The sequence below is a fragment of the Lasioglossum baleicum genome, chromosome 7 (assembly GCF_051020765.1).
Source record: "Lasioglossum baleicum chromosome 7, iyLasBale1, whole genome shotgun sequence".
NCBI lineage: Eukaryota > Metazoa > Arthropoda > Insecta > Hymenoptera > Halictidae > Lasioglossum > Lasioglossum baleicum.
In genome coordinates this window covers 693497-716586 of record NC_134935.1, presented here as the reverse complement: position 1 = coordinate 716586, position 23090 = coordinate 693497, and the positions used below count along the sequence as shown (strand labels likewise).

Here is a 23090-nt window from a genome sequence, read left to right as displayed (position 1 = left end):
GCTTATTCTAAAAACGCGCTTAAATCTACGACATATATATACCCTAATTTTTAAATTTATAAAAAATTAATTTAAAATTTCAAATTATTTAATCTTTTCAATGTAAATGAAAAATTTTAAATTAAACTAAAATTTTACTAAAAACATTTTTCAATACTTTTACTATGTTACGACTTATTCCATTTATAATGAAAGTGACGGGCAATTTGTACACTAAATAAAACTAATTTCAAATTTATTAATTAATAAAATTTACTTTTAAATCTTATATTAATTAAATTTTTAAATTTAACTTCAAAAAATTTAAATTAAATATAACTCATTATACCTTAAATAAACTACATTTTGATTTGAATTATTATATATATATATATAATATATAATATATATAATATATAATATATATATATATATATAATATATATATAATATTTTAAAAATGAAATCTTTACAAAATTTTCAAACAACAATACATAAACTTTAAATTTAAGTAATTCTTAACGTGGAATATCAATTGAACAAACAAGTTACCCTAAAAAGTCTATAAAGCCGCCATAATATTTAATTTTAATGATTAACATTTAATATTTAATTATCAATTTAATTAAATTAATAATAGGGTATCTAAGCCTAGTTTATAAACAAAATCTATTAAAAATTAATTTACTTAACATTAAAAATATCATAATTTTATATTTCACTAAAAAAATTAATATATATTTAATTCAAAATAAAAATTTCTACTAATTCTAAAGATTAATTTATAATAATAGTTTAACCGCTGATGCTGGCACGAAATTTACCATTATTTAATTTAAATTTCTTATTCAAACTCTCACTTATTTATAAATTTAATTTTCACTAATTTTATATATATAAATATATATATATGTATGTATGTATATGTTATATAATTTTTTAAATTATATACTTTTACTAATTTTTATTTATAAATAAATTTTAATAATTAATTATTAAACTATAATTAAATGTATATATATATATATATATAAATTATAAAAAATTAATTATTCAATTCTATTTATCCTAAATTATATTAATTTCCTATAAAATTTAATTAAATTTTATATAATTTATCCTCCTTAAATAATACTATATTATATAAAATTTAAATTTTGTACAAATAATATTTCCTTATAAAATTTAACTAATTACATATATATATATATATATATATATATATATGTATATGTATAAATTTACTTAAATTTTATAAATAATATTATTCCCCACAAATAAATTAATATTATATAAATTTATTCTAATTTTATAAATAATTTTTCTTAAATAATATTATTTTACAAAAAAAAAATATTTAAATTTTATAAATAATTATTTTATACTCAAATAATATAAATTTTATACAAATTTACTTAAATTTAATAAATAATATTAATTTAATATAATTTACCTAAATTTTTAAATAATATTTATTAAACAATATTAGCCCTATAATATAATTTACTTAAATTTTATAAATAATTATATTACTTTTTAAATAATAATATTATATATATATTGTGACGTTGCCCGTATTCGACCGGCTTGTTGACCGGTGGAAACGGTCAACCCCGAGAATTTACAGCCGCTGAGGACGGGCCGTGCGCGCCGCGCGGACACGGTCCTCTCGGGACAAAGGTAATTGACGAGAAGAGTCAAATCGGACGCTAAGTATTGTTCGGGCGCCAAGTACTCGGAAGTACCGCACAAAGAAACACGAAAGTCTCGTGTTCGAGGACGTCGAACACGAGCTGCGACTCTTCTCGCGATCACGAACGAACTTCGACGACACGGACTGTCAGGAGTTCGGACACAGGGAATAACGGGGACAGCCCTCGCGGCAGGACGGATCTCGCAGGTCGGAAATGACTCGAAACAATTAGGGCTCGAATGAATTTATTCGTTGTCAGATGATAAATTACAGAAGGGCGGCCACGTGGCCGCAACCCGGGAGCCCGCGCCCCTTGTACACTTGTGCGATGGTTCGTCGATCGCGGAGCGCGTGATTCGAGACTTCGCGATTCTAGAAAGTACGGTACGACGGTACAAAGCACGTCTCAACGGAGACGGGATTCGCGAAACGCAGATGTTCGGCGTAGTCTCGACGGACCGGCGCGCGATTGCCGAGCGCGATGGACGCTACTTTACCGAATTCGCTGTTCACCGAAATTATCCTTTCTCGACGCGGCTCCTAGAGGAAGACTTCCGACTACTCGAAGGGGAAGACTGTTCACGAAGGCTCAAAGCGTCTCAGAGAGTACGCGAGCACTAAAGCACGAGGCCCAGGGCCTCGGCTATCACCAATGGTTCGAGGACGATACGCACTCGCCTCGTCCTCGCACAAAATATCGAGCCAACCCGAAATGCGAACGAGGATCACTAAGTCGACTTACCGTGCTGTGTTCAGCTATTCGTATTTCTGCACGTGGCCGGAACTCTGGGCCTTCGCTCGGGAATCGTCCTCGGAATTAGTCGCGAAGAACCACCCGCGACGCGTACTAAGTTCTGTTCGACGGAACACGGAAAATATGCGCAGCAGCGAAATTGCGGAAACTCGACTTTACTGTTCGATGACCAGCGCGACAGTGATCCTGCGCAGTGATGCCAGAATCGGGGACGCGAGGACGCTTCCCCTCCAGCACAGGTTCCCCCTCTCTGACGGACCGTCCTCGCCGTAGCTTCTGCTGCGCACGCGCTACACACGAACGTACTTCTACTCTGCCCGTGTGAGTGCATGCTCGATTGCACGCGCGCTACACAACAAGCGTACCTCTACCATGTCCGTGTGACTACCTGCTCGACCGAACGCGTCGGCGACGCGTTCCTTCGATTTTCACCAATTTTCATGTTGCCGAAGTTTCGGAAGCACGAGTCGGAAAGTCGGGATCTGGAGACGGCGCGCATTTGAATCCCGGGACGGCGCGGCGCGGCGCGGTGCACATTTTGCTATAACTTTTGATCTAAAAAAGATATCGAAGCGAAATTTGGACTAAATTTTTTTTTTAAAAACCGGGTTTAATGGTTCATCCTAAAATATGTTTTGTATTTCTTAAAAAATTTTTCTCGTTGATTTTTAAAGTTAAGGTAGTCCAGAGGGCCCCCAACACAAATTGATTTTTAGTCGAACCATGCTCAATAAACAATTACGAAAAAATTTATAAATATTCCACTTAATAGCACACATGATTGAGATTTTTTTCAGATTTTTCAGATTATGCAGACATGTTTAAAAAAATTGAAAATCTCGAAACATTCGAAGAAAATGCATATTTCGTATTGAACTTTTCGAGATACCAGTTTTATAAAAATTCATTAGTCCGATATTATTGAAACAATTGTCCTTAATTTTTCTCAGAATTTTTCATAAATTGTATCGTTGTTAAAAAATCAAAATCAATTTTTTCGATACTTCTTTGTTGATGTATTATGTAATACTGAATATTTTTATAATCAGAAAAGTAATGTACAGACTTGATAATGCAATATAAAATATTTTATTTACGTTATATTTCAATATACATATGTGCATCACTCCTAACAATTTTGGTAATCACATAATTATTGTAACGACATTTTACATATATCAGGTCGTTAAGTATGAAACTAGACAAATAAAACACAAATTTCAAACACATTTGTCAAGTTTCATACATCTCCGGTTACGAAAATCGATTTTAAATGGTCCCTGCCTTTCTGTAACATAACAAAAAAAAAACTAGAGGGTTATTGTTGCTCGCTCGCTACGCTCGCTCGCGAGTAGGGTTGTTTTTGCTCGCTCGCTTCGCGAGCTCGCGGGTAGGATTTTTTTTATTTGGTGTGTGACTCTCCACGAGCCACATAAGGAACTTCCCGATTCGTTAGTTGCAGTATATCATTATCATTATTAAGTGTACGTTTTAATAAGATTATACGTTTTCAGGGAAATTCAATAGTTTTCTACTTATCAAAATGTTTGCTATATGGCGTCGCATTAAACGAACATCGCAGTCTCATTGCTCGCTTGGTTCCTTGTTACAGCATACTAATGTTGCAAAATAAATTGTCTTAATTAGTTTTTCGAAAACGATACAACTCCTCATTCTCCGGGTTTGCAGTATTGGTCTTGGTTTTCTTCGATACTGTTAATTTAAATTGTCCCAAAATATATAAACCGCGCTCAATTTTGAAACTCTGCTCAGTGCTACATACAACTTTTATGAATCGTAATCGCTTCAGCAGGAACCACTGGAAATTGACTACGTGTGATTTGATATTTTTTCTCACTCGACATATGAACTTGATTCGATATTTTTATTATTGGTGTTAAATTTTGATGAATATTTGCATTTTTCATATAATCACGATAACGAGTTCTTACTTTCACTCCTAATCTGGCCAATTGAAAATCTAACCACAATATAGACGGAATTTTAGTATTTTCTTGAAAAGTAATAAATTTTAATATTCCGCATGTGTGCTCCATTAACCAATCCGTTTTCAACATCAATGTTATTAATAATTATCATATAGTTTATATTAATTTTCAATTTAGTCTCAGTTAATAATTCGTTTTGAACTGATTGTTTTTTTACAGATTGTAATATAAATTTTTTTTGGTACTTTCATCGATATTTTTTGAAACTGTATTCTCGGGAGTAGAGATGATTAACTCACTCTTGCATTGGGATAATTTTCGATTATTGTAAGCGGAAACATTAGCGTAAGGAAAAAAAAAAATTTTTTTTTTTAGTTAAAAAAATTTTTTTAAATTTAAAAAAAATTAAAAAAAAAAATTTTTGTGTAATTACGTTTGTTTCTTCGATGGAAACTTTACGTTCTCGCGTATAAATTGCATTGTAGAATCAACTCCTTTCGAAAAAAACTAAAAATCTAAAAAACTACTTGACCAATATGGACCAAAATCTAATCAGCTCTAAGTTACGACGGGGCACATCGATTGCATCATTCATCATTCTGATCGCGTTGTTACTTTTTTAGAAAACGTTAACGAAAAATTTGATCACATAGAAACAGACATACGCACACACACACACATACGAACATTTTGCTGAAAATAGTCTAAAATGACTGCAATGACCATGAAACGTGAAGATCTGCTAAAAAATCGATTTTCGATTTTCGGGGTCATTACAATAACTTCCCTATAAAATCGGGAAGTTAAAAATTAGTTAAAGTCATGATTGCAAAGTATAGAATAAAATATTAATGTAACTTTATAGTATGGTTTATACTTATCTTTTTTCTTTCAAGTCATTCTTGAATCTGCTAATATTGATTTTACGCAGGGCTTGAAAACAGTTATGATATCGGTTTCGGTCCTTGAAACAATTATGAAGGACCGATATTCTGAATAACTGTTATGAAGGCCCGAAATTTTGGTTGATATCGCTTTCGATTACGGTCCTTCGTACATGGATATCGGTCCTAGCATAACGGTGTAGGACCGTTATTTTTTCGGTCCTATATCGGTCCTCATATCGGTTCTAAGTTCTAAGTTTCAAGTTATAGCAATCAGGGCTTGAAACGGGCCCGAAAATAACTACCAACATTAAAAACGATTATATATATATAATATATACATAATTCAAAGTTGTTTTATTATAACAATAAATGTATACATTATTGACTATTTTTGAAGTGAAACTTCATTTGGCAGGGTGTAGGCCTAATTCGCGTCACGGAATTCGCGATACGAAAATGCGTAACGGAAGTGGTGGGGATGGTTAGCCGAGCTAGTCTTAAATAAAAAATGGCTGTATCTCGAGAACGGTGTGTCCTACCGCAAAAATAACGAAATTTTCGAAAGGCTCAACTCCGAAGCATATAGGGTACGCCCAACCACATGACGTACGTAGTCTTTTGAATTTAAAAAAAAAACACGTGCGGCAAAAGTGAAACTTCTTGCAGTCTAGTAATGTTTAGAAGTAAATTAAGATTGGAAATGGTAAATAATCCTAATGAAGCGACAATAAGATCAGGAACTCCGAAAGTTGCTGAGCTTCTCTCTAGGCTCTAGGTTTTCGCTTGCAGAGTGGTGAGTCTTGTGTCCAAGAGGATGTGTTTTGTTTTACCAGAGATCATTCTGATTGGTATCCCCGCAAAAGCGTCACCGATGACGTCGAGTCAACAGTCGCGTCGGCAATCGACAATAAGGTGCCGGTCTCTTTGCCACCGATTAAAAAGCATCGACCGACCCTTAGAAGTCGCTGTGCCTAAAGCATCGGCCGAGCAACAAAGTATTAGAACCGATATGAAGACCGATATAGGACCGAAAAAATATCGGTCTTAGACCGTTATGCTAGGACCGATATCCATGTACGAAGGACCGTAATCGAAACCGATATCAACCAAAATTTCGGGCCTTCATAACAGTTATTCAGAATATCGGTCCTTCATAACTGTTTCGATCAAGCCCGAAAGGAAACAGTTTCAAACAGTTATTTCCGGGCCCGTTTCAAGCCCTGATTTTACGTTACCGCGATTTTAAATGGTCCTCTGTCTTTCTACAACATAAAACAACACATAGTTAAAGTTATAAGTACAGGGTGCGCCATTTGTAGGTACCATATGTTAAATGCTTATAAAATAGTGAAAACGTAATTAAATCGAGTTCGGTTTGCGATATTTATTTACTTTGGTTTATACCAATACAAAAAATTCATTTTTTAAATACAACGTCGGGCAAGTAATCACCTTTATGAACGACGCAAAGAAATGCTCGTTTTTGGGCATTTCCCACAACTTTTTGCAACGTTTCGGGCATTATTTCCGTTATTTCCTTACGGATTGCATCTTTCAGCTCCTGGAGGGACCGCGGCGCGCCAACATAAACTTTTGACTTTAAATATCCCCACAGAAAAAAGTCTGGAGCAGTCTGGAGGCGTCAAATCCGGCGAACGTGGAGGCCAATTGTAATCGCCATTTTTCGAGATTAAGCGATTCGGGAACAATCTTCTGAGGAGAGTCATTGTGCTGGTGTTAAGTTATTCATGGTGAATAATGGTATGAAATGAGCTGCCAAATACGCTAGAATATTCTCCGGAATGTTTACGAATAACAATTGTTTTAGCGTTTAACATATGGTACCTACAGACGGCGCACCCTGTACAAAGTACTTGCAGAATGAAATATTAATGTAACGATACACTTCGCTTTTGTTTGAAGTCATTCTTGAATCTGCTATTTCATTACCGCTGATACCCACACGTTGCTATATTCAAGGAAAAAGTAGACATAATTAAAATCGTAATTCTAATTGCAATCTTGTAGGACTCAATATAAATACTAACGTATACTTATCTTTTTTTATCGATGAATATGGTCACCACTAAAATAAATTCCTAATAAGATAAAAAAATGTTAAAAACCCATTAAAAAGTATTAAAAACGCGACAAAGAAACTGGAGGCTGTTTACTATAATAATAATAATAATAATAATAATAATAATAATAATAATAATAATAATAATAATAATAATAATAATAATAATAATAATAATAATAATAGTATTTTATTTCCCATTTCGGGGTACAAACGCGGACCTCCGCTCCGCTTAGAAACTTCACCTTCCTTATCTCTTCATTCTTGTAGAATGTAGACATCTGTAACCAAACAGACCCGAATCATGTTCTTCGTTTCCTCCTTTTAACTTCTCTAATAAACACGGTCAGATGTCTTCCGCACTCGAATGCCGAGGCCGAGCGAATTTTCTCTTTGCTTCTCGACATAAAATCTCGAAAAAGGAATAAAATAGGCGCTGGCCTATTAAATTCCATGTGTGTGGTGCGCACATCCTTGAAAGCTAGACAGGAGTCTAGTCGCACCATGTCTGTCGATGACAGACATTTATCCCTTATGTCGGGAAAGCATTTATATGAAAATTCATCGCCCTCGCAAAGTTATAAACAATTAACTTTGCACTCGTTTACGAACTAGTGAGGTCTTGTTTTCTTCGTTAATCGTTCGATAGTTTAGTTCATATAGTAAACAGCCTCCAGTATGGATGAAGAGAGTGGAAGAGATGAGAGAAAGGATGAGCAGCGGAACCGGGGGTCCAGAGTGTGTGAATGAGTGAAGAAGAATGTGTGAGGAATGAGTGTACGGTGTGCTCTCTCTCTCTCGCGTTTAAGTGTAAATTTAAGTTAAGAATGAAGAGATAAGGAAGGTGAAGTTTCTAAGCGGAGCGGAGGTCCGCGTTTGTACCCCGAAATGGGAAATAAAATACTATTATTATTATTATTATTATTATTATTATTGTTAAAATACTGTATGTAAATACATTTATATAGTTTCATGTGTCATGCGAGCGTCGGTGCTATCGCCATCTATTGGACACGGTCACAAGTTACACAAAGCGCATGCGCGATTGGATCGGCATTCCAGCGTACCCGTTTCGTTCGTTAGCGAGTCAGTATTCAGAGAGCACATGTTTCAGTCACACATAGTCACACGTTATACACAACACATTAATTATATATTATTATATATTATTAATTATTATTCTTTCTTATAATATATTATTCTTTCACACAAAAGTTATTCACGGCATCATTTATTTCAACAATTATTACAGTAAACAGCCTCCAGTTTCTTTGTCGCGTTTTTAATACTTTTTAATGGGTTTTTAACATTTTTTATCTTATTAGGAATTTATTTTAGTGAGTGACCATATTCATCGATAAAAAAAGATAAGTATACGTTACTATTTATATTGAGTCCTACAAGATTGCAACTAGAATTACGATTTTAATTATGTCTACTTTTTCCTTGAATATAGCAACGCGTGGGTATCAGCGGTAATGAAATAGCAGATTCAAGAATGACTTCAAACAAAAGCGAAGTGTATCGTTACATTAATATTTCATTCTGTAAGTACTTTGTAATCATAACTTTAACTATGTGTTTTTTTTTATGTTGTAGAAAGGCAGAGGACCATTTAAAATCGCGATAACGTAAAATCAATATTAGCAGATTCAAGAATGACTTCAAAGAAAAGAGAAGTGTATCGTTACATTAATATTTCATTCTGTAAGTACTTTCTACTTATAACTTTAACTATGTGTTTTTTTATGTTGTAGAAAGACAGAGGACCATTTAAAATCGCGGTAACGTAAAATCAATATTAGCAGATTCAAGAATGACTTCAAAGAAAAAAGATAAGTATAAACCATACTATAAAGTTACATTAATATTTTATTCTATACTTTGCAATCATGACTTTAACTAATTTTTTTTTTTTTGTTATGTTACAGAAAGGCAGGGACCATTTAAAATCGATTTTCGTAACCGGAGATGTATGAAACTTGACAAATGTGTTTGAAATTTGTGTTTTATTTGTCTAGTTTCATACTTAACGACCTGATATATGTAAAATGTCGTTACAATAATTATGTGATTACCAAAATTGTTAGGAGTGATGCACATATGTATATTGAAATATAACGTAAATAAAATATTTTATATTGCATTATCAAGTCTGTACATTACTTTTCTGATTATAAAAATATTCAGTATTACATAATACATCAATAAAGAAGTATCGAAAAAATTGATTTTGATTTTTTAACAACGATACAATTTATGAAAAATTCTGAGAAAAATTAAGGACAATTGTTTCAATAATATCGGACTAATGAATTTTTATAAAACTGGTATCTCGAAAAGTTCAATACGAAATATGCATTTTCTTCGAATGTTTCGAGATTTTCAATTTTTTTAAACATGTCTGCATAATCTGAAAAATCTGAAAAAAATCTCAATCATGTGTGCTATTAAGTGGAATATTTATAAATTTTTTCGTAATTGTTTATTGAGCATGGTTCGACTAAAAATCAATTTGTGTTGGGGGCCCTCTGGACTACCTTAACTTTAAAAATCAACGAGAAAAATTTTTTAAGAAATACAAAACATATTTTAGGATGAACCATTAAACCCGGTTTTAAAAAAAAAAATTTAGTCCAAATTTCGCTTCGATATCTTTTTTAGATCAAAAGTTATAGCAAAATGTGCACCGCGCCGCGCCGCGCCGTCTCCAGATCCCGACTTTCCGACTCGTGCTTCCGAAACTTCGGCAACATGAAAATTGGTGAAGATCGAAGGAACGCGTCGCCGACGCGTTCGGTCGAGCAGGTAGTCACACGGACATGGTAGAGGTACGCTTGTTGTGTAGCGCGCGTGCAATCGAGCATGCACTCACACGGGCAGAGTAGAAGTACGTTCGTGTGTAGCGCGTGCGCAGCAGAAGCTACGGCGAGGACGGTCCGTCAGAGAGGGCAAACCTGTGCTGGAGGGGAAGCGTCCTCGCGTCCCCGATTCTGGCATCACTGATCCTGCGTCGCATCGACGGAGCGCTTCGATTCTCGATCTCCCCACTCCTTTCGTCTTGCCGAAATTCCCTATGGGCGGACCCGCAACGCGACTGCACTAGTCGCAGGATCGACCTATCAGAACGGGTCGTTGGACCCACGACCTGTCAAAACACCGAGGATTAGTCCTCTCAGGCGCTCCTCCGCACCACCCTTGCCGGGGCCGACTGTAGGAGGGTGAGACGCCGGCTGGACCACCAAAATGCCGATGTTATGTCGTTGCAGCCCCATCGTCCTGGCACGTCGTCTCCGAGTTTACGGGCTCGTGTGCATCGGTGCCTTTTGCCACTTCTCCGGATCCGGAGTGGTTTTTGTTGGCGGCCAATATTTCGTCGTCGGGTGATCCTCTGGTGCAGGGCGCCTTGTCGGTATTTGTTGCTTCCTAGGCACGCTCCCGAGAGTAGTTGCTCTCGGTGCGTGCAACAGATGGCATTAGAAGCGATTTTCGATTTTGATCTCTTCCTCAAGGAGTGTTCTAAGCTGCGGGTGGTTCTTGCATTCACTAACGGTCGGTCCGGTCCACTCCCGATACGGTTTTATGACCGTTTATCAAACGGAGAAGTGACGTCGCAGGCTTGCAACGTCACAATATATATATATATATATATATATATATATATATATATATATATATATATTGTAGGATCTGTTCGACAACGTGGATGGATTTCGTTGATTTCGGACGAGACAAATTGATTTGACAACGCGAACGATAATAGACGATTTATTACAATTAACAAAGGACGTTAACAATTTGCAACTCGCACAACACAGTGTTCTTTCGCTTCTCGTCTACTCTATTCGATCCGCTATCTCGACTGCTCTATACAACTCTTTTCATCAGACTGCCTCTCTTGGTTTTCGAATTGTCGTCGGTTACGCGTCGCGGGCGTTTTTTGCCTCCGCAACAGCCGATGACAACTCCTTCGCGACACCGAGCGACAACCTTGCCGTTTGTTGTCGCTCGCACATACTCACACACATTTATACGTCACGCAACACACAACATACAGTTTGGGGGTCTTCGACCCCGCGCTCCACATCCTACAATATATATATATAAGACAATTGACTGCGGATTTCAATAATCAACTAGAATTTGTTTCTCTGTAAACCAAAGTTTTCGTTATTTATTTATGTACATTAACCACTATTTACATTATATACAAGCTCACCTGTAAACCAAAAAAACGACAATTAGAGTTAATTACTTTATCCTTTTTCTATCTGCACTATGATCTTCTGTTCTAACAATTACTATTAAACTCTTTTTTATTTACTCTGCCTCGATTTTTCACATGTGCTCTATCCTCGATCCCTATCGGTCGATTTTGCAGATTCCCTCTTGATCTACTCTACTGACAATGAGACGCGGTACATTCAACTTAAAGAAAGTACATTCCTTCTTTACATATATATATACATATACAGGGTGTCCCAAGACCCCTTCGACTCCGGGAAATGGGAGGTTCCTTAGGTCATTTGAAGCAACATTTTCCTTTGCACCAATGTCAGCCGGGGCTTTGTTTAGGAGTTATTAACGAAAAACACGGACCAATCAGAGCGCGACCTAGACGCGCGATGGCACGTTCAGCCCGGCGCGCCGGGAGACGAGCGTGGTGTAACGCCGCGATGCCGCAACGAACAAGAGTTTCTCGAGATTATGTGAATCTTCCCCGATTTGGATGAGCTTTGGATACGTTGTCAAGACCATGATTCTGAACAACATTTCCCTTTACAGTTTTTGTCGGCCGGCTTTAGTTTACGCGATAAATGTAAAAACTTTTAATTGTAAATCGATCGATTGTACTATCTTTTACCCGATTTGGATGAGCTTTGGATATGTTGTCAAGACCATGATTCTGAACAACATTTCCTTTAGACTTTTTGTCGGTCGCGGAAGAACTTTACTTGTCAATTCATATGGGTGGATCTTTTTACCCGACTTACGGCAACGTTACCCGAACGAGGGAAGAAGCAGAAACTGATTGTATTGAAAACTCACTTATTCAGCCGTAAATCCATTTGCTGCTTCGAAATGTGTGTCACTGGGTCACTCGGTAACGAACTGTACAGATGTCTTCAGGTATACGACAGTACCGAAAGCTAAGGGACGTACGGCCAGGTCGACGAACTGCACAGCCGGTGGTAGAAGGCCTAAGGGATGCGCGGTCAAGTCGACGATCCAGAATTTCAGTTTCACTTTCGAATCGATAAATAATTCGTATGTTTATTTCACACAGATGCCTCGAAATTTTTCCACACTCACAATCACTGTTCACATTTGTCAACACATAGTTATGCACTAATAATAATTGCTTAAACTAATTAAACGATTATTTAATCTAATCACTAGACTGCGGATCATTATGTAAAATGAAAGTTGGCTGCCGCTATTACAAGGGACAGGAGCCAGACAGATACATATTTGATTCTTACTGTGATCATTTTAAGAAGTTGAAAATAATACATTGGTGTTCTGAAATTACTTTAATCTCTCTAGTGTCTTAAAATGCACCTACTCATGTTTGCTACAAATGCATGAAATCCGCAGTCTAGTGATTGCATTACCTGATTGTTGTGATTTGTGCAGCAGGACAAGGGATATGGCAATTATTATTAGTGCATAACTATGTGTTGACAAATGTGAACAGTGATTGTGAGTGTGGAAAAATTTCAAGGCATCTGTGTGAAATAAACATACGAATTATTTATCGATTCGAAAGTGAAAGTGAAATTCTGGATCGTCGACTTGACCGCGCATCCCTTAGGCCTTTTACCACCGGCTGTGCAGTTCGTCGACCTGGCCGTATGTCCCTTAGCTTTCGGTACTGTCGTATACCTGAAGACATCTGTGCAGTTCGTCACCGAGTGACCCAGTGACACACATTTCGAAGCAGCAAATGGATTTACGGCTGAATAAGTGAGGTTTTAATACAATCAGTTTCTGCTTTTTCCCTCGTTCGGGTAAAGTTGCCGTAAGTCGGGTAATGAGATCCACCCATATGAATTGACAAGTAAAGTTCTTCCGACCGACAAAAACTGTAAAGGGTAATGTTGTTCAGAATCATGGCCTTGACAACATATCCAAAGCTCATCGAAATCGGAGAGGAGATAGTTCAGATAGTACATCGATCGATTTACAATTACAAGTTACTTATCGCGTAAACTAAAGCCGGCCGACAAAAACTGTAAAGGGAAATGTTGTTCAGAATCATGGTCTTGACAACATATCCAAAGCTCATCCAAATCGGGTAAAAGATAGTACAATCGATCGATTTACAATTAAAAGTTTTTACATTTATCGCGTAAACTAAAGCCGGCCGACAAAAACTGTAAAGGGAAATGTTGTTCAGAATCATGGTCTTGACAACGTATCCAAAGCTCATCCAAATCGGGGAAGATTCACATAATCTCGAGAAACTCTTGTTCGTTGCGGCATCGCGGTGTTACACCGTGCTCGTCTCCCGGCGCGCCGGGCTGAACGTGCCATCGCGCGTCTAGGTCGCGCTCTGATTGGTCCGTGTTTTTCGTTAATAACTCCTAAACAAAGCCCCGGCTGACATTGGTGCAAAGGAAAATGTTGCTTCAAATGACCTAAGGAACCTCCCATTTCCCGGAGTCGAAGGGGTCTTGGGACACCCTGTATATATATATTTATTTATTTATTTAAATTTAATAAATAATATTAATTTAATATAAATTACTCAAATTTTTTTAAATAATATTTTTTATTAAATATTAATTCTTTATAAAATTTACTTAAATTTTATAAATAATTATTTTTCTTTTAATTAATAAAAATAAATTACGTCAGTTTGCCGACGTATACCCAACGTTGGGCCAACGACGAATAACCAACATAGGGCCAACGACGAATACCCAACATAGGACCAACGAAGAAAAATTACGTCAGTTTGCCGACGAATACCCAACGTTGGGCCAACGACGAATACCCAACATAGGGCCAACGACGAAAAATTATGACAGTTTGCCGACGAATACCCAACGTTGGGTCAACGACGAATACCCAACATAGGACCACCGACCAGTGACGTGATCAGACCCACCGTAACTCGCGCATGCGCGGCCAAGACAGTAGCGTATCTACAATGACGCAGCCGAGCGGCCAGGGCCCTGACGCCTTGAGGCAGTTATTCTGGCGGGAATGTACCAGTGTTATTGGCGGGACGACTGATGGACGAGAGACGATTATGTATTCTTTCGCGTAGTTATTGCAGTGCTCTTTCCCTATCCCATCCTCAAAATAAAGAATAAGTTTCAATTATAAAAGTCTGCGGGGTGCTCAAGCTACACGATTTCATCGAAATAGTTACGCTACTGAGGCTGAAATTGCCGCGCATGCGCGAGTTACGGTGGGTCTGATCACATCACTGCCAACGACGAATACCCGTCGTTCAAGATATATGTAGCGTCGATCGTCATTTGGTATTTATCGATTTTCATATTTCATTCTTCGGTGCTGTGTCGAACTGTCGAAGTGGTCGTTCTTTGTGTCGCGTGTTTTACTTGATTTCATTAACAAAAAATTTTGATAATGTACAAAGTGGTGGAATTTAATTCAACACCATTAATTTAATTCAATTCAGCACCATCGTTCGGTAGAACAGCAGCCATATGGATGCAGCTACGCCAAATATTTGTAAGTATATTGTTAAATTAGTAATGAGTGGTTTAGTTTAACAATTATTTATACCTATACTTAATTATATGTGTTACCACGTATTGTATTATAGATACTTTCTAAAGACTGTGTGTAATTTATGCATGTATTCAATTGCAATTAACAATTTTGTTTCCTTTTGCTTTTCTTGTTGTAAGATTAATTTCTATGTCATTTTTCAGATTTTACTGATGCACAAGTGTTCGATGGATCATCAGCCATGCAGCTACGCCAAATATTGGTAAGTATACTGTTAAATTAGTAATGAGTGGTTTAGTTTAACAATTATTTATACCTATACTTAATTATACGTGTTACCACGTATTGTAGATACTTTCTAAAGAATGTGTGTAATTTATGCATGCATTCAATTGCAATTAACAATTTTGTTTCCTTTTGCTTTTCTTGTTGTAAGATTAATTTCTATGTCATTTTTCAGATTTTACTGAGGCACAAGTGTTCGATGGATCATCAGCCATGCAGCTACGCCAATATCTATAACTGCGAAAAACAGTTGTATTTTAAGTACGTCGTTATCCGATTCTTGTTTCATCATCTTAAGCGGAGCTGTTGTAATTATCAGAACTATTGAAGAGGTGTAATATGAATGTAATATCATATTACTAATGTGCAACGTGTTATGTATGTAATATAATATGTAATGTGAGAGAGAGAGAGAGAGAGAAATCGTGCTATTGTAATATGTAATATGAATGTAATATCATATTACTAATGTGCAATGTGTGTTATGAATGTAATATCATATTACTAATGTGCAATGTGTGTTATGTACGTAATATAATATGTAATGTAAGGAATCTTACTTTTATAATATGTAATATATGTATACATTTCGTACATATATATGTAAGAAATCCGTTATATGCTAGCGTGCACAATAAGTTAGTACTTATATATTAATATAATATGTGAGGTAAAAATTGTTACCTCACAAAATGACTGATTGTGAGATATAAAAATAAAATATTTTTATAATACACATATATATATGTGTGGCGGACTAAACTGAGGACTATATTAACTGCAACCACTATTTTTGTTTGGTCCTTTTATTTCTTTATTTTACAGATTTTCTCGGATACTCGTGGATACTCGTTCATACGTGAATACGCTCAGTCTCTCATGTCTGCAACTTCACGCACTCTCTCGCAAGACTTTCTCTATGCATACTTCACGCACTCAGTCATACCAACTCTCACTCATTGTCATTTATAACCTAGCATTCTTCATCAGTCGTGCCACATATGTATATAATTAATTGACCCTACAGAAAGAATCCTTTTGTTGGCTTTTCGTATTATAGTAATGTAGGCCCTACGTTGGGTATTACCGTTGGCCCGACATTGAACGTGATCGTTGGCCCTACGTTGGGTATTACCGTTGGCCCGACATTGGACGTGATCGTTGGCCCTACGTTGGGTATTACCCATGAAGTAAGAGTAAGGAGACCTATCTCGATAGCGTATAGAAGAAAAAAGTGGCGACAAAACTTGTTCCCGTAATGGGGAGGTACGCCAAATGGAATGGCATGAACAGAGAATGTCAGTGTCAAACATAGACATATAGAGATAGACTGCGCGGTCTGTACGAAGCGCTGAAGCCCACAATGGCGGCAAAAAACAAAAATAAAACATCAATAAATACATCAATTGGAAAGAGAGCGCTATGGACCCCGGCTAATGCTCTCTCTCTCACTCTTTGTACCGCGCGCCGCCATTGTGGGCTTCAACTCGCCCATAAGACGGCGCAGTCTAGGTGTCAAACGATGAAACGGAAAGGTTAGAAATACATGGTTATGTAATGACCGGTGAAGAACTAAGGCTTTAGACCAGGTTAGGTCCATAAGCTGGTAATTATGATACAAAACTTATTAAATACATTCTATCCTTATGAACTAGGTTAACAGTACAAAAATAAAGATATAAAATACAATATTAATGGTAGTATTGGGTTAATAGAAAATACACAGTGATAACAATAACATCATATAGAATAGTATTAATAGAGGTTATAATCTTATTTACAGCTAAAGTTTCTTTGGCACAGTTATTGCACGTTTAGTACTAATGAGTGATACGTTAAAATTATCTGCTTCTATGTATAGGCTTCTAATGGCAAGCACTGACTTAAATAAAATTGACATTTATTTTGGTTATGAAGTGGCTAATCTATTTAAGTGCACTTGTGTCTAGATCTTTCACAAATGAATCAATGTGATATGGATCTCTCCATCCTTATATTTCTAATTTCCTGTGAAAGGATTATCTTTCTTCTGTGTACTTTGGGCAGTCCTATAGGATATGGTTTAGATCTTGCTCTTCATGTCCTCACCAACATTTTATTCTATAAGTAATACCTAATGTATTGAACGATGAGGCGAGGTTGTGAAGCGTTATATATATAAATTACAAAATTCCATTCAAAAGAAATAAATTATATTCTATAAACAAACTACTTTTACATTAATTAAAGTTAATATAATTAAATATATTACAGAGAGAAGAACACTGGACCAGAGAATAATTTACATATCTATATGGACATATAGATATAATTTTGTATTCAACAAATTTGAAATCAATATGAATACATGTACATATGTACATTGCTGTAGGGAAAAAGAAGCAACAATATTAAAGGATACTATAGTATGTAATATTTATACATAATATAAATAGTTGTAAAAGAAACAAATACCGTTAAAAAAATCAATTTTAATCACTGCAAATATTAACAAATATTAATCTATCGACTAGAGGCTCTTTACCTTGGAGACCTACTGCGGATATGGGTACGACCGACGCGACACCTCCACGTGGCCCTCTCCTGGATTTTCAAGGTTCGAGGGGAAGATCCGGACACCTCCGCAACTGCGGTGCTCTTCGCGTTCGAAAAACCCTATCTCCCTGTTACAGGTTTCCAGGAAACTCGAACGCTTATACAGAAAAGAAAACTTTCCCCGGATCTTCCGACGGCGGTCTGAGAGCGGCAAAAACCCCATATTTTCAAGTTTTTTTTTTTACTGCGGTAATCTGCGGCTTTGGGTTTTATCCGTTTTATCTCATGAAATGTCGGTGAGAAACGCGTCAAAGAACGCTCCGCTTTCTGGAATATTTGACGTCTATCGTGCGTTATATTTATGTTAAATTATATTTCATTTTAAATATATTTGTTTTTATGTTTAATTTATGTTTAAAATGTATTATTTATTATTCATTTATTATTTATTTTTTAATTTATTTATTATTTTTCGTGCCTGTAAATAAACTTTATGTACCTGTATATAATAAATTTCCATTAAATCTTGTACATAAGATACAAACGCGATTTACATACAAATACGGGACAGCAAGCGAGCAAACTATCTAAATGGAGATTGCAAAGGAAGAGACCAAAGCATATACATATGATCGCAAGGTTTAGATGTGGGAACGAAGAGCGGGGAAACAAATACTGGAACGGAAAAAATGAGACAGTATGCAGATTATGTAAAGGGGAAAGATATTATGGGGACTTTAACCCCCCACCCCCTATCAGAATTCGCGGCCTGCCGATCGACCCCCATTTGTTTTTAATAAATCTCTCCCCCTCATCATTGTTTTTGCCCCCTCTTTCCTTATTTATTTATGTATTTTATTTATTTATTTAGTTATTGATTGTTTTAATTAATTAATTAATTTATATTTTAATTAATTTATTTATCACACTTTTATCTTTAATTAATTAATTTTTTTATTATTATTATTTATTAATTTATTTTATTATTTTTACGGGGTCGATCAGGGGATGGGGGAGGGGACTGACGCGAGACGGAACTCGCCTCGGTCCCCTCCTTGTCGCGTGCGGAAACCTCCCTCCTCGGCCGGACGGGAATCCTTTGGGTTCTTTTCCCCGAGCAAGGAGGGGTGATTGATCTCCAGGGGTCGCGGGTTACACGAGCTGGGGCTCGTGGCACCCAGGGAATGGTGACCCGCACGGATTCCAAATAGTTTAGGTAGGTTTTTGGGGGGAGTGAAGCTCCGGGAAAGGGGCTGTCTTTTTTCCCCTCTCTCTCTCTCTTTTTTTTATTCACTTTTTTGTTTTATTCAATTTGTTTGTTTCATTCAATTTGTTTGTTTTATTCAATTTTTTTGTTTGTTTTAAAAAAAGTGATACTTATCAGTTCTTAACAGAGCAGTTCTTTCCTTGCATCAATCAAGACAAGGCGAAGTGACGGAAAAAGAATCAAACGAGTCTGTGAGAAACGCGATTCCTTCAAGTCAAACAATCATTGAACTGGCTGCCCAAAATTAATTTGGCGTGCAACTATCCGATTACATTCGCGAGCCAATGTGTCCGCGAGCAAATACGGTATTAACATATTTATTTTTTTTTTTAGAAGTCAATTTTGGGTTGCCTGTTTAAAATGGCCTGTAGCATCAAGGGATGCAAGTCAAGGAGAAACCAAAACGAATCTTCTAAGAAAACCTTTTTTGCTGTTTGCGCAGTAAGTATTTATGTTTCAAAGAATAATATTTTCATTTTACTTCCAAAGCGCTAAATATATCCTATGGGTATACCATGAAGTATATACTTATATACATATACTTTATATTATATAATATGTGTAACGTCCGTTCAGAATTCCCGACTCGGCTCGTAACATATACATCATATTTAACAACTGAAATTTATAATTTTATTGTATTTCTTTCAGTCTTGGCACGATATTTTAAGTAGTCACACTACAAAAATAACAAAGAACAGTTCTGTTTGTGAACTGCACTTTAAGCCAGAAGACATCATCAAAGAACATGCAATTGTACAAACTGATGGAACAGTTAACCATATACATAGAAAAAGAGCACTATTAAAACAGGGAGCAATCCCTTCAATTTTTCCCTCAATTCCTGCACCATACTGTGAGCGGTTATTAGATAACATAACTAACTATGAGTCAGTGCTAGGCCAAAATCCATCTACGTCGCATGTGATAAAGAGGACAACACAAATAAAAGAAAGATGTTTTATAATAGAAGAGGAAAAGACTACATTTTCTATAGAAGAAATGAATATTGCAAGAAATATCAAAGTTCCGACAACTTATTGGCTTGCAAACATTAGTGATAGCCGTATGCTGTGGACGTGTTGGACTAATGACTTCTCATATGCTTTAAGACATGTCTGTGTTACAACAAATATGAAAGTGCAAGTAAATATACCCAGTCAGCCCACCCAGCAGAGTCCCTGACCTGCAGATTACGGGCAACACAACGCTTGGAGCTGCTCGATTTTGGACGGGCCATTTGGCGCGCCAATGAGCGCATATCACCTTCAGAAACTTGAGACCAGGGCCTGCAGGCCGGGCCGGGATTCAGCCTGTTTTTGAGAGGCCAACATGGTCACACTAATGCGGCCAATCAGGCCGATGCTGATATACAGAACACAGGATTAATAAATAATAATAATTATTATTTATTATTAATTTATTAACCTAGTTTAATCTTTTATCTGGCGTTTTTGACTACTGAGAAACCCGTGTTTGTATTATCACGCAATGAGAACGCGAATCCCGCTCCCTTGCAATCGAGTTTCTGCAGGTGGTATGCGCGCAGTGGCGCACACAGGGGCCCGGCCAAAATCGAGCCGGCGTGCTATCTGGGATAATTAAAAAAAAAAAAATACACACACGCACGCCCAAACATATATATTTACATCTATAATGTTCATTACACTGTTATTAAAATATAAAACAGGTATTTATTGGAGAAAAGGAGATTCCTTTTTATCCGAAGATGATTGTAAATATGGAAGAAATAAAACAAATTTTGTTGACGTTACAAGATTATTTTCCTTGTGCGGGAGTTAATGATGAAAACAGGTTAGTGTATCAAATCATATTTTATGTTTTATGCATGAAGTAACAAGTAAAATTTGAGTTTATTTTTTTATATTTATAAAAATATGTATTTTTACTTTTTAGGGAGTTTTCTTTCATATAATTAGTTATATATGCAGCAGTTATACATCTAATAATATGCACTTTAATTAAAATGTACTTATTCCTTTTACAGAATTACAAATTGTTGTCGCGGTTTTGTAATGAAAAGTAGATTTGGGTCAACAAAGAAAATGAGATGTTTGCCTTGTACAAAAAGTTGGAAGATGTCATTAAGAAAAGGGCATAATGTAAAATCAATTCAAAAATTACAAAACAAACACAGAAAATTACAATTATTGAATTCTAACTTTAAACGTCAAGAAGAGAGACTTCGAAGCAAAGTATGTACATTAAATACATTCTTTACAAAGTTAAATGACTGTTTTAATTGCAATTCTAATTTCAACGAATTGTAGATTTCAAAATTGTACAACAAAATTGCACATTTAAAAGAAGAATGCAGTAGATGCAACGAGAACGTGATCAGAGAAATGATTAAAGAATTGCCGCAAACCCAGCAATTAGCTGTTGAAGCTTGCTTTGCAGCAGCGAAGTGCAAAAATAAAAAGGGCATGAGATACGCAATTGAATGGATATACGAGTGTATTTTGCTGCGAATTAAAAGTACAAAAACTTATAATCACCTAAGGTCGCGCAATATCTTAACATTGCCGTCCATTCAGACACTAAATCGTTATATGAGGAACGTAAAAGGCTGTTACGGTTTTCAAATGAGCATATTCGAAATGCTAACAAAGAAAACGGCAGACATGAAATCTGAAGATGTACGAGGTACAAATACATTTAAGTTGCATAAATTAATTTTGTTATTACAGATTTGAGGCTTTCACATCGCGGCATCGTACAGTTACTTCTGTTGAGGCTTTCGGGTGAAAGCCGTGTCTTGGCTTACGATTTGTTACGTATCAATTTTGTTAATTTATAAAAATGGTTATTATTTAAAATCCCACGAGGGGATTATTTCACTTTTGCAGTTTTTGTTTACGAGTCGTCGCGTCGGTGAGGCACAAGAACTGTCGCGCTTTGGTAGTTTTTGTCGATAGTTCATCGAACTCGTTTATCTTTATCCGTCCGTTTGTACTTTCTGTCTTTGCCACTGTATACATTTCTTTTTATTATATTAAATATAATGTTGTTGTAATTTAACTCTCAATTTCATTTCTACATTTCTCTTCCCTCCTTTATCCTTGCATCTATCCTTCTCCTTCTCCTTGTATATTTTAATAGCCAAAATAATGTTTTTTAGGTGTTTTGTTGGTAGATGAAATGAAACTATCGCAAACGTTATATTTTAATCGAATGAACCTAAAAGTTGAAGGATTTGTAGATTTAGGCCAATATACTAGGGAAGATCAAAAAACGACAAAAAGGGGACCATGCATTGGTGCTCATGTTTCAGCCTTTTAAAGGTACATGGGTCCAATCGTTGGCTTGCTTCTTGAGTATTGGCAGCGCAAGTTCATCAATTTTACAAAAAATTATTATAGAGTGCATTATTTTAACGGAGCAATCTGGATTAAAAATCGATGCTGTAGTATCAGATGGAGCCTCATGGAATCGATCCATGTGGAACATATTTGGAGTAACTGAAGACTCTGTTAGCATACAGCACATAGTAGACCCAGAAAGACGTTTGTGGTTTATTTCAGATTTTCCACATTTGATCAAATGCCTTAGAAACTATTTTTCTCAGCTTGATCGATATGCAGGAATTTGGGTGAGTTAAATTTAGAATCAGAAGTAACAAATAGTCCGAAAATTTATAGTACATACAATTCATACAGAATGTTTCGTACTTTTCCGGCAATATGTACTTTTTCTAATGTACATATTGGACAGGAATAAACATTGAGTTAATGTTTTTTGCGCTTTCGATAAATATTATCAACGATACTCCAAATATCATGTTATACAATATTTTTTTGTTTTCTTAAAAATTCTAGAGAATTCTCGAGAAATATAGTCTTATTTCTCATTTTTCGAGAAATGAAAAATGTTGAGAAATCAGGAACACTAGTAGTAGCATATTCGAAGTTAGACAATACGTGTACAATACGA

The 23090-nt window shown here is 36.0% G+C and overlaps 1 protein-coding gene and 1 long non-coding RNA gene across 2 annotated transcripts in view; one reads left to right on the top strand and one right to left on the bottom strand.

The window, feature by feature from the left end:
* LOC143210730 (uncharacterized) overlaps positions 1-2630 on the bottom strand; it is a 42899-nt gene extending 40269 nt beyond the window's left edge. The window contains exon 1 of the transcript XR_013009323.1: positions 2415-2630. The gene's annotated coding sequence lies outside the window, so the exon portion shown is untranslated. The remainder of the gene's footprint in view (positions 1-2414) is intronic.
* A 12131-nt stretch (positions 2631-14761) lies between these two features.
* Positions 14762-16119, top strand: LOC143210462 (uncharacterized). Its single transcript, XR_013009258.1, has 3 exons — positions 14762-15049; positions 15253-15311; positions 15510-16119. It is a non-coding gene; the product is annotated as an uncharacterized LOC143210462 (long non-coding RNA).
* Positions 16120-23090: the final 6971 nt, after the last annotated feature.